The 13,471-nt window shown below is 48.1% G+C and overlaps 1 protein-coding gene across 4 annotated transcripts in view; it reads right to left on the reverse strand.

Moving 5' to 3' along the window:
- Positions 1-13,471, reverse strand: part of TULP1 (TUB like protein 1) — a 46,312-nt gene that overhangs the window by 16,933 nt on the left and 15,908 nt on the right. The gene's annotated exons all lie outside the window — the stretch shown is intronic.

A 13,471-nucleotide genomic window follows, 5' to 3' on the forward strand; every position in this document is an offset into this window, starting at 1 on the left:
AGAAAACCACAGTGGGTAGAAAAGAGAGGCTGGAGTGGGCATGGGCAGGGAGCAGTGAGGAGAGAAGGGACATGCAGGGAGTGGAAACTGAGGCGAGAGATCTAGGAGGCAACAGAGCTGCCAGGTGAGGATGAGAAGAATGATGCACCATGAGAGCAGGAGGTTATGCAGGCAGGAGAGGGGCAAAGCGTCCAATACAGAGACAGAGGGAGAGTGCAGAAGATAAAGGAAAAATCAGCCCAGCCCAATCTCTTCAGTATCTGGATCTACCTTCAAAACCACACACACTCGCCAACTGACTAAGCAGAGATTTTAAAGAAATGCTCCAGTTAAGCACTGGCAAAGGTGAGGGCCAGGGATGAAGGGGCAGATGGAGGGGGCTAACAGAGCATGCAGGGAAGGGACCTAGCTGGCTAGGGAAGAAATCCCTATCCTAGACATCCCCTTCGCTGCTTGAAAAAAGCAGTTTTTCCTTAGTGGGTCCCGCCTTCAGCCCCTAGAGCCCGATTCCCATCTCGCCCAGCCTGGTGTAAATCAGGAGTCATTCCACTGGGCCTGAGTCCCATCAGGAGTAACTCTGCTGAAGTAAACGGAGTTACCCTGATGTAAAAGCAGGGTGAATGAGATCAGAATCATGCCTGATATCTTTCTCCTGTTCTCAGTCCTCTATTCAGCAGTAACATTTTCCCCCTCACAATTTTAAAAAGACGCTGCCCAGCTGGTTCAAAAGTAAAGTTTTGTTGGGGGAAAAAAAAAAAGATGATCAAACAATCTTAATACACTGATTTCATCTTTTTTTAAACCTTTCCCCCCTTTCTTAACAAAATGAAAAGCATCGTTGTACAATAACGTGGATTTCTTTTCATCGTGCCCCTGCACCATCCACAACCCAAGCATTGCCCCGTTGTGCAAGGGCATGGGAGCCAGAGTGAAATGATCTGATCTGAAATGTCAAAAAGGAAACCACCACCACCAAATAAGAGAATTAGATTTTTTTAAAAATTTTAAACAGACTCCAACAAGAAACTGCTAAGCTTGAATTAGTATGCAAACTAGACACCATTAACTTGGGTTTGAATAGAGACTGGGAGTGGCTGGGTCATTACATGAAAGCTTATGCTCTAATAAATTTGTTCTTCTCTAAGGTGCCACAAGTCCTCCTGTTCTTTTTGCGGATACAGACTAACACAGCTGCTACTCTGAAACCTCCATCTTAAACCATTTCAGGGGTTAAAAGAAACACAGGGCCGGACCCCTTGGCTTTTTTTTTTTTAATTGGATGTTTAATCTGATAGTGTTCCTTTAAGAGCTAACCATTAACACCTGGATCTTTCCTTCACAGTCATTCTGCCAGCAGGCTAATGTTGAGACATGCCCAGAGACAGGAGCCAGACAAGCCTTTCCTAGCCGTGGGTGGTGTCCAGAGAGAGTCACAATCGCCCAAAACTCAAACCAGGCTTCTTTATTACGTTCTATTCCCTGTCTTGTTTCATAGGCAGCCCTATGGATGGGGATGGAACTGCACCGTGGTCACTGTTTTTGTCATGAATCTTGTGCTGACATAAGGGGAGAGATGGCCAGCCCTAGAGACTGACCGACGTCCTGCTACAGACCATGATCGGGCGCATGCTGCCTTCACGCCATCCCATCCGGGATCTCCAGAAACCATTCCTAGGCTTGGACGGGCGCTCCCAGGCCACTTCAGACTTTGACCTCTTCGTTGAGATGGACAGTTAGTGTAGGCTGACCAGATAGCAAGTGTGAAAAATCAGGAAGGGGGTGGGGGGTAATGGGAGCCTACATAAGAAAAAGCCCCAAATATCGAGGCTGTTCCTATAAAATCGGGACATCTGGTCACCCTAAGTTAGTGCCAACTGAGGGGGTGATGTCTGTGTTCAGAAACCATCCACTAGAGCCAAAACAGAGTCACTACCTGATGTCACAACCAGCCACTTGGTTACAACACCGCAGAACCCTCTTGGTCACTACCAACCTGCCATGATTTGGACTGGCAGAAACCATCCATAGGGCATTACCATGCCCCCGGGCTACTCGGCCACCTCTGTGCTCTTTCATTGTCTCGCTCAACCTGCTCCAGCGGCAGTTTTGCTGTTGTTGTGATGGGTGGGGATTGGTTTTTAAACAATCCAAAAATATCCTTCCAAGAATTCCTTGGGCCTCGGGGAAACAGCTTCAAAGAACAAACGAAAAATCATATTGGGCCACATTCTTCTAAAAGTTTCTCCCGCCAAAATCATTTTTTTGAAGCCACCCTCCCGCTGAACTTCGTACTTTGCCCGCAAGTCTTTCGGGCGCCTAGAGGGCTGTGTGGATTACGCTTCTTCCACAGTCTTCAGGTCGGAGTTTCCCCAAAATCTGTCCTGCTAGAGAATGGAATTCCTGAGAAGGCAGCATCCGTCGGCTACAGGAGCAGGCCAATTGGCAGTCGGAGTAGTTGCCTCTGGTCCCAGAACCAGTACATCGGAGCAATCTCCCCAGCACAACACAATCATCTCATTACATGTCAAGACCCTGTCCAGAGCCAATATGATACAGAGGAGAGTGACGAGGGGCTGCTGGCCAAGAGCCCAGATGACTCAACCTTCTGGAGAGTTGATGCAGGTCAGTCTCTGGGGTTTAGTGATCACACAGTGTCACTAGCTGTTGAAATGCCCAGAGTAAATTGGAAAGGGAGCGCTGCAGCCTTCCCACTCCCACTGGTGTAAGTCAGGAGAGATTCTCCGGAGCCGAGGGAGTTACCTCAGTGTAAAAGTGGTGGTAACAGGCTCAAAGGGATGGGATATGCCGTTACGGGATGGGCCAGACAATTTGTGATGTGATAAAGGCGAAGACTATAACAGGGTTCAAAAAAGAACTAGATAAGTTCATGGAGGATAGGTCTGTTAATGGCAGGGATGCTGTCCCTAAGCTCTGATTGCCAGAAGGTGGGAATGGGCAACAGGGGCTGGATCACTTGATGATAACCTGTTCTGTTCATTCCCTCTGGGGCACCCGGCATTGGCCAGTATCGGAAGACAGGACACTGGGCTAGATGGACCTTTGGTCTGACCCAGGATGGCTGTTTGTTCTTATGGGGAAAGAGTGAAGAATTAAGCCAATGGATGGGGCTTGGCTACAGGTGAAACGTCTCTCTGCTCAACTCCAGAACTGCTAGGCTGGGCAGACCAGAAGCCCATCTAGCTCAGTATCATGTCTCTGACAATGGTCAGAACCAGCTGTTTGGAGGAAGATGTAAGAACCCTGCAGGAGGCAGAGCCGGGATATCATGCCCGCAGCACTGGTCTCTAAGAGGTTGGCACCTCTAAAGCATGAAGTTGAATATCCCTTCCTAAATTTGACAATTACAGAATCATCGAAATGCGGGGCTGGAAGGGATCTCAAGAAGCCTACTCCAGCCTGCTGCGCTGAGGTGGGACCAAGTAAACCTAGACCAGCCCTGACAGGGGTTTGTCCAACCTGGTCTTAGAAACCACCAATGACTGGGATTCCACACCCTCCCTTAGAAGCCTATTTCAGAGCTTAAACTACCCTGCCAGTGAGCAAGCTTTTCCTAATAACTAACCTAAATCTCCCCTGCTGCCGATTAAGCCCGTTACTTCTTGTCCTACCTTCAGTGGATGTGGAGAACAATTGCTCCCCGTCCTATTTATAACAGCCCTTAGCATATTTGAAGACCGTTATCAGGTCCCGTCCCCCCCCTCAGTCTTCTGACCATGACCACTTTTTTAACCTTTCCTCACAGGTCAGGTTTTCTAAACCTTTTGTCACTCTCCTCTGGACCCTCTCCAATTTGTCCACACCTTCCCTGAAGTGCGGCACCCAGAACCGGACCCAGGACTCCAGCTGACGCCTCGCCAGTGCCAAGTACAGTGGGATAGCTGTAACACTGCATATTCCTGATATCGATGTAAATAGCCAACTCCTTCTCTGAGCAGAGACAAGAGCAATAGAGGCTGAGGGGGGTTCATTAATGGTGCAGAGAGTGATAAGGAAACGGGTTTGTGACAGGAATTGGAGATCTCACAGCAGTTCCTAGTGGTCTCCACAGCTCAAAACACACCAGCTGGCCCTGGTTTGCCGGCACTCTCAGCAGAGAAGCCAAGGAATAAATGGCTTCTGAAGAATATGCTCCCCTCTGCAGTCCCTCCAGGTGCACACAGGCACCTTGGTGGTAGAAGTTTGCAACTCTGGGACCTGTGCTGTGCCTACTCTGGGGATAAAGGGAGGGTTTCAGTCTGCAGGGCTGGCAATACCTTTGCTTTAAAATAAAAATTACAACAGGCGAAGGGGACGAGGGGGTTTAGTCACATGGGCCATTGAAATGAATGGGAGCTGTGTGTCTAAGTCCCTGTGTCAGTGCTGAAACTCTCAGCCCAGCAGCTGAAAGCTTCTGGGGGTAGAATGCGCCTCATGTCCAGTTGCTAGCGATGGCTATCTCCCTCCCCAAGAGAGGGCAGCACAGAACTGGGTCCGAGCCTAAACTTGGCTCCAAACCTCGCCCAGCTCCTGAGGACGCCTGGCTCCGGATGTAAAAGCTCAGGCCCTTCTCTAACTAAATATCAAAATGACGGAGCAGGGAGGGGCGGCTGAGAGATGCTTACTCATGGCAGAGTCTGTATCGCGTCCATCACAGTAGGCGCTGGGCGCGTTCCCAGAACAAAACAAAACCAGTGTTGCCCCAAAGCCAAGCCAGTCCCTGCCTCTGCACTGCACCTGCTAGCAAAATAATACTGGTGTGTGAAGCATGCACTGCATGTGTGTCTGGGCACCCCTCCAGCGGCACAGATTTACAGTTTTTGGGAACCAACAGGGCTTGACTGCCAGGGAAGGACTCTTTGGAGAAGGGAATGTTCTGGCTTTCGTTCTAATCATAGGCCTGTTGTTTCTTTGCTCATTTGGCTATTGCAGCACTAACAGCTTTCTGCCCTTCTGTCTTGCCCTCTCTGAGGATCTCCGAGCTCTTTACAAACAGCTTCACCTTCTAATGCAGGCATTACTTCACACATGTGATTAAATGAATAGTTAATGAGCCTACAGATGTGGTCACCCCGTCTCAAAAAATATATTGGAATTGGAAAAGTTTCAGAAAAGGGCAACAAAAATGATTAGGGGTCTGGAACAGCTTCCATATGAGGAGAGATTAATAAGACCGGGACTTTTCAGCTTGGAAAAGAGACTATTATGGGGGGATATGATAGAAGTCTATAAAGTCATAACCAGCGTGGAGAAAGTAAATAAGGAAGTGTTATTTACTCCTTCTCATAACCAGGGGTCAGCAACTGAAATTAATAGGCAGCAGGTTTAAAACTAACAGAAGGAAGTGTTTCTTCACACAACGCAAAGTCAACCTGTGGAGCGCTTTGCCAGAGGATGTAGTGAAAGCCAAGACTATAACAGGGTTCAAAAAAGAACTCAATAAATTCATGGAGGACAGGTCCATCCATGGCTATTAGGCAGGATGAGCAGTGATGGCGTCCTTCACCTCTGTTTGCCAGAAGCTGGGAATGGGCGACGGGATGGATCACTTGATGATTACCTGTTCTGTTCATTCCCTCTGGGGCACCTGGCACTGGCCACTGTCGAACGACAGGATACTGGGCTAGATGGACCTTTGGTTTGACCCAGTATGGCCTTTCTTATGTTCTCTCAGCACATGGCAGATTCAGAAACAGAACCCAGGAATCCTGGCTCATGTTCTCTTCTGCTCCCTGCAACTAAGCTATGTGTCTGTAGTGACAGGGTCTTCATTTGTGTTACCTCTATCAAGGGCACAACATTTTAAAAACCATAGAAACAAATTTTGGATGGAAAACCCCTTTGGCCTGTCAACCTAATTGAGTCTTTGTTTCACAGAAGGACAGCCGCACCTCTCCCCCCATGTAGCCAGAGATGTTGGGAGTTTGAGGTAATTCTCCATTCTTGCCTTAAGTTCTCAGCTTCTACAATTCTCTGCAGATTTGTTGTATGCAGTGTTGTAGCTGTGTTGGTCCCAACAGGACACGAGAGAGACAAGGTGGGTGTGGTGATATCTTTGATTGGACCGACTTCTGTTAATGAGAGAGACACGCTTTCGAGCTCACACAGAGCTCTTCTTCAGGTTTTTTTCAGATTCTTGCCGGTTAGTTGACAGTTCAGCGAGCTTTCCTCTCAGAGAAGGAGCCTCTCCAGATACGTAATCTAATCTCATGTCACCCAGGTCTCAGAGCAGGTGGTCTTCTCTCTTCTTCTGGTTCAACATGTGGGTCCTTAGGAATATAGGAACTACCTGACTTGATCAAACCACCTAGCTCAGGACCCTGGCTCCAACACTGGCCAGCACCAGCTGCATCAGAGAAAGGCACAAGAAACCCTAAAGTGGGCAGTTATGGGATAACCTGCCCCTAAGGGAAGTTTCCTCCTGACCCCCAATGGTTAGAGGTTGGCCTGGGCCCTGAAGCAGGAGGGTTATAGCCATTCCAAAACTATTCTAAATCTAAATAGCCTCATTACCCATACAACCATCCAGTCCTTCTTTGAAGCCTGCTAAGCTCCAGGCCTAGGTATCTGCATACCTGTTGGCTTGCCAGGTGGGTCCAAATTCAGGCCTTTCTTCGTCAAACATTCCCTTTGCCCCCTCGATAAACCTTGCTGCCATTCACCAAGGCGTCACCAAATTTAAACAACAACAGAGGTTGGCCCAAGCTGCAGAGTTTGGGCCTTTATCAGAACGTCCCCGAAGCTCAGGTGGGTTTGATCCGGGGTTTCAGCCCAACCTGCTAGACAGTACGATGGTGCTGGCACCAGAACAGTCCCAAATCTGGAGGAGGGGGCACCTGGATCTGTGGGCTGGTTCTTACCCACCTCTAAAATAACAGTTTTGAAACAATGGTTTGTAAAGCAGAATGACTTACCACCGAGTGGCCCAATGAATGGAAGCAAAGGGGGGAAAAAGAGAAAAGGCAGTTAGTAAACAGCCAGGGGAAGGGAGGCGGAGAGATCACTAGCTAGGGGATACAGAGCATGGTGTACTCAGGTTCCATCTGCATCCAGGGCTCCATGGAGGTCTGTAGGTGGTACGGTACCAGCTGGTAAGGTGTTGTAGCTGGTCCTGCCAAGGCACTATTCGTGTCAGGAGAGAAGAAGATCGGAATGCATCCTCAGCCTCGCCTGATAAAGCTTTTTCACCTACACGGCACCTGGCGGAGAAGGGATAACTTCCCTGAGAAGGGCGTTTCAGCCACTCACTCGACCAGGATGCTCTCTCAGGTGCGTTCCATGTATTGTAACAAACACAGCCACCATCTGGGTGTTACAGGTGAGTGTGGGAGGCCACCTCTTGGGAGGAGACCAGGCTAGGGCTGTGCAAGCAGCAGGGGTGAACATGGCGCCCTCTGTGGGCATCAGTGTTGGGGCTGGGGGCAGCAGCTGGGAAGGGAGTGTTTCTTTTTCAAACAGGAAGACGCTAGAAGGGGAGAGAGCCAAGAAAGACCTGATGGGGCAAAGGAGGGCTGAAGAATAGAGAGCCATCATGCGCGCTGGCCAATTCACACCCCTCCTCTAAAACAGCAAAGCACCGCTCTGCATGGGCTGGCCAGGCTCATGTCACACATTCCCCCAGGCCCAGCATAATCACGGTGCCCCAACATCCGTCTACAGCGGAGACTTTGAAGGAGGCGTCTTGCTTCACAGCCAGGGAGTGACAGGAGGAGCCTGTGCTAAAGACGACTGGGGTCCTATGGAAAACTGGTGGCAGGTAAAGAGATTTCAGTGACTCCAAGGTGTCCAGAAATAGCTTGTGAGAACCAGTTCCTCTGAGATTAAGGTCACCCAGAGCCAGAGCACAGAGGAAGCAGATGGATTAGATGTACCACACCTAATCCCATTGAGCCGGGGCTATAAATAATGAGGATTAATCAGATAAAGACCACATGGCTTGCCAATTAGCTAGATAATAAACGTTTGGGAGGTAGGTGCTGATTTAGAGCCCGCTGCCTGGTGCAAGGTGATGTAAATAACACCGGCTGAAGCCTCTCGCTGGATTGCTGGTATATTCACCATTAGATCAAATCACCTTTCCTGTCCCCACCTACAAGCTGTGCTCCAGCGGTTTCATTCTGAGCTATTATTCTGTGCTGCTGCGTGGGCTGGGGCTAAGTATAAATTGATACCGAAACGAAAAAGGAAACAGAGTAGGTCTGAGTCACTTCAATGAAATAGCGCCATATTGTGATAATTAACGATCTGCTGGGATATTTTGCAAGAGAAGGGGTGGGACCTCCACTGCCCTGGCCAGATTGCATCGTTTAGTCTGCCTCCCTACTTTCCCCTGCAGCTTCAACGGGCTACTGGTTTCTCCTTCCCCAAACTGCCATGTGTTGTTGCTGTGTGCTGCTAAACAGCAGATGTGTTGCACCCCAGAGGTGGCCGCCCTTGAAGGATGTGCAAAGTAATTTGTGCTCCAACTATTTCTGTAGCCCTCATGGTGAGGACATTATTATCCAGACTACTGAGAAGATAAGGCCTTTGTGCTCCTAGTTTTCATTCCAGAGAGTTTATACATATGCAATTCACTTATTTAAAAAAAGATTTTGATGGACAGAAACTCTTCTCGCTCCGTCTGGATGAAAATTGGAAGATCACAGTCAGGTCCTAATGAGAAAAGCAGCTCCCTGTCCGTCTTTGCTCTATCAACCACGGCATCGAGTTCCAACAGAAGAGGAGATTTTGGTAGGCAGAATGCAATTACCTTCATCGGAATAAGACCTTCCAGGCTAAGTTTCAGCTGTAAACCAACTGTTACGAACCGCTGGGGAAAGGAGCGTGTTGTCACAGAAATACCGACAGACCTGTATGCGCCGGAATGGGGCTGCCAGCTGCTGCTGCCATGGATCAGAAACCGTTCCACCCACTGAGGAGTCATGTATATATTAGCCCAGACCTTGAGATAGGCGCACTGAGCGTTCACTGACAAACAAATTCATTCTCGGGCACAGAGGGCGTCTGCCTCTCAGGTGGGCCTGCTCTCCCAGACCTCTAGTGTGTTTTAGCTGTGAACACCCCTGATGCTCTGAGAAGAGGCCTCTGTGTCTAAGTCGGTTGCGTGACACATGTGAAGTGACAGAGGAGCAATAGCACATCATTTCGAGACGCACAAGGTCCATGCAATTCCTTTAGCTCCCCCCCCCCCCCGAGATCATTTTGACATCCCCAGTCTTTTAAATCAGCCCATCTCAGGTTCCTAACTGTGCTGAGACATGTCTCCTGACCTACCGTACGACCATTTGATTTCTGTCCATCAAATTCTTTTCCTTTTTAAACAAACCTGAATTTCCCCATGGCATCTCTATTCATTGGTCCGCCCTGTCGGTTGTAGGAGCCTTCATCTGTGCAGAGATGGAAACCTGTTTCTCTTTATGGCATCAGCTCGCTCATTTCAAACCTCACCTGAACAATCTTCTGCTCTTCCTAAGACCTCTTACACAGCAGGGGAGGGGGAGCTAATTAACCTGGTGCCTTCACATGTTAAAGCATTTTGGGGACATGCACTTTGTATGAAAGAGGATTCTTCTTGTTTGTTACTGCAGTAGTGGCTGGAGCCCCCATTCTGCCAGGCCCTGTACAAACAAGGCTGTATCAGAGTCCCACTGAGAATTCAGGTTTCAGAGTAGCAGCCGTGTTAGTCTGTATTCACAAAAAGAAAGGGAGGACTTGTGGCACCTTAGAGACTAACCAATTTATTTGAGCATAAGCTTTCGTGAGCTACAGCTCACTTCATCGGATGCATCCACTGAATGCATCCGATGAAGTGAGCTGTAGCTCACGAAAGCTTATGCTCAAATAAATTGGTTAGTCTCTAAGGTGCCACAAGTACTCCTGTTCTTTTTACTGAGAATTCAGTGTTTGGTCTATAGTCATTAGTAGCTGTGGTTAGACATTTTCTGTCTCACCCCTTCTGAAGCACCTGGAAAGTGAATCATGACTAAAAGATTAACAGAAGAGATTACGTCAATTAGGAACCGTGAGATCCCACCTTGCTAACAGAGCTCATGTGTAGCCTTAATAACGATAAGAAAAGACAGTTTTAAAAATGGTATAAAATCACCTGTCCTCACTTCAGGTGTGATGTGGATCTGTGTAAGATAGACTCTAATCACCTGCGGGGACAGATCTAATTTTTTTATGACTTTGTACAGCTCCGTGCACACTTGATTCTGCTCTCGATTACACTGGTGCAAATAAGGATTCAAATTCGTGGGAGGTTAGAATCAGGTCCTTCCACTCTGCAGGTAATAATAAGGGAGGTGAAGCCAAGGTTTTCACAACTCCCATTGAAATCAATAGCTCCCAGCACAGTCCTGCTGGGTGAAATCTAGCTGCCCCTACTTCAGAAACATGTGAAAGGTGAACTGAGACCCCTTTCAACCAACCAGGACCTGAGTCCTGGGTTCAATATTTCCCTTGCTAGAGAGTCAGATTATGAATTTAGTTGCACCAGAGTGAATCAGGAGTCATTCCACTGCGGCCCATTGATGCAGACTCTCAATTTACTCCGGTGGAACAGAGATCAGAATCTGGCTCTCCAGATCACGGCTGAGGCACTCTGGAAGAGAAACACACCCTGTAACAACAGCCCACATTGCACATTGCCAGGTAGTTTTGTGGTTAAGGCACTGGGCTGGGACCTGCCTCTGCCACTGACTTCCTGTATGACCTTGAGCAACTCACAGCGCCACTCTGTGCCTCAGTTTCCCCATCTGTACAATGAAGATAATGCTTCTCCACTTCCAAAGGATCTGAGAGTTGATCCATTAATATTTGTGAGGTGCTCAAGTACTAGAGAGAGGAGTAAAGTTAAGTTGATAAATAAAGTCCAGCCTACAAGGCTGTTGATCTTTCACCAACACTAAATCCTTTTAGAATAAAGATGGAAACAGCCTCCAGGAGTAACAGTCGTTCTCTCTGCACAGGGGAGCTGCATTTTATCACCCTCTCTGTCTGAGATACTGAGGTCAGCAGGGATAATGCGCTAGCCCCATCTTAGAGGTCAAAGACCTGCTTTACGCAGCATGCATGGGCACGACCTGTACTGTACACAGGGACACCACAAGTGCTGCTCTACTTAAGGGCCGGGTGGCACTTCTGGGACTACTTTCCCCAGGCGTGAGGAACTCTAACCTGGGGAGATCCCACCATTTCCCTGATTCAGCCGCTCCCCTGCCCCCAAGCCTTGCGCTGCTGTAGCCAGCATCGTTCCACCATGGGATACTGGGGCCTGGTGTGGCAAACCCTCCCCTCTCCAGCCTCCGGGTGACCTGAATGGCAGTTCCACGCATGCAGGTGGTTATCATTCACCTATAGAGCTTCACCCATGTGCATGCGAGGGGCTGCCTGGGGGGTGCCTACACGGGCATGTAATTCACACTAGTATGGCTCCATCGGTGGTAGCCGTTGGAGTGCAGACAGGGACTGGGCCGGCTCAGCAGGATTGGCTGACGTGATGGTAGAGACAGGTCTACACCCTTGCTGGAGCTGCACCGGTGGGGACTTCTGGGTCGGCGTTTGCCTAATGTAGCATTTTAGTTAGACCTCTTAGGTCCTTTGGTCTGGCTTGTTGTAATAGTTTAAGATTCATCAATTTTCCATACCCTTTTGTGACTCCTGGCTTAAAAATCAAGAAAAACCCTTCCCCTGAGGATTTCACACCACTCTAAAGAAGCCTGCAAGGTAAGGAAGGATCGGTCCTTCTATTGTGCAGATGGGGAAACTGAGGCATGGAGCAAGGAAGTGACTTGACCCAGGCTACGCACCACATCAGTGTCAGAGCTGGGGCTAGAACTCCATCTTGACTCCTAATCTCTAACCCTTAGAGAACATCTCTGGCTCACCCTATAAATATATAAAACAACCCAAATATTTGGGTTTATAAAAGTGGCTCCTGGGAAACGAAGGGGCGTATTTTCCCCACTGACCCTTACCTTTCCCATGGACATTTTTAGATAGGTCTTGATTAATTTTAGCTTGCTGAAACTCCCTTCATTAGCAGCCACGGTTACAGGAAGACAGCAACACATGCAGTGCTATTTCTGTGTTAGGGAAACTCACATCTAAAGACCTTTTGCGAAAGTAGCTAAGGAGATCAATGGGCATTTTCATTTCCAAGTCATCCATAAAGATTCACCGGCAACACCCGGTGAAGTGCTCAATCTCGTTCTCAAAACTCAGTTTAAATCTCAGGGTAGCTGCTTGCTAAGTTTCAAGCGTGCCTTTCTAGGGCTTCGCTGATGAGACTTCCCAGTTTCTTGCTCATACTTCTCCACCTCCACTGTACTTAGGCCTCCTCTCATCCAGTTGTGTTAATACTGTGTGTAAGACAGGGTTTATTCCCTCCCACCCACCCCACTGTTGCTCACACGTTCTTGTCAACTGCTAGAAATGGCCCACCTTGATTATCACTACAAAAGGTTTTTTTTCCTCTCCTGCTGGTAATAGCTCACCTTACCTGATCACTCTCCTTACAGTGTGTACGGTAACACCCATTGTTTCATGTTCTCTGTGTATATAAAATCTCCCCACTGTATTTTCCACTGCATGCATCCCATGAAGTGACCTGTAGCTCACGAAAGCTTATGCTCAAATAAATTTGTTAGTCTCTAAGGTGCCACAAGTACTCCTTTTCTTTTTAAGACAGGGTAGGAAACCTTGCATCCAAAAACTGTTTCGGGCTCTGATGAGCTTTCGTCCTTTGCAAGTTTGCCTGGAATTACTTTCCTCACCTCTCTCTTTGAGCTGCATGGATATTCCTAACGTTTCAGTCTGCGAAGCAGCAGCTCCCATCCTTACACCTAACAAACCCAGAAAACCTTAATTCCAATAAAGAGTCTCGAAGGCCAACAAGTAAACCACAAGTCATTCGCACACCAAGGTCTGGTCTCTACCATTTTTGCTCACAACATTAATTTTTGGTAAGATAGCAAACCACATCTCACCCGCGACAAGAAACCAAAATCCTGCAATGGTGGTTTGTAAGCAATCAGCTTCCGACTTAAGTTCTGCCATAAGATTGCGACCAGCTTTGTTCTCATCTAAAGTGGCGAGAACACCCTCGACCTGATCTTGTAGCAGACAGACTGCCTCGATCCTTGCTGACCATCTGGTTGTGCTTTGGCACTTTAATATAATGCTAATATGTTTTTTCAACACTTCCCTGCAATGAACAGAAGCGGCAAACAGGGTCTACAATCTTTGAACGATTCCACAAAAATAGGACAACTTGGGGAACACCTGCTGACCAAGATTCAGTGAGCGGGCAGCATGTGGGATGAAAGATGTGGACTGATTTCCCGGCTGAATTAGATTTTGAACACCTTTGTATGCTGAAGCCAGGTGAGCTCTGTTGCCGTAGTTTTGTCCCCAGCAATCAGTCATATCTAAACCATATTTTTTCAGCTTCTCTAAAATAACCTCAGTAATC

The sequence above is a fragment of the Chelonia mydas genome, chromosome 21 (assembly GCF_015237465.2).
Source record: "Chelonia mydas isolate rCheMyd1 chromosome 21, rCheMyd1.pri.v2, whole genome shotgun sequence".
Classification (NCBI taxonomy): domain Eukaryota; kingdom Metazoa; phylum Chordata; order Testudines; family Cheloniidae; genus Chelonia; species Chelonia mydas.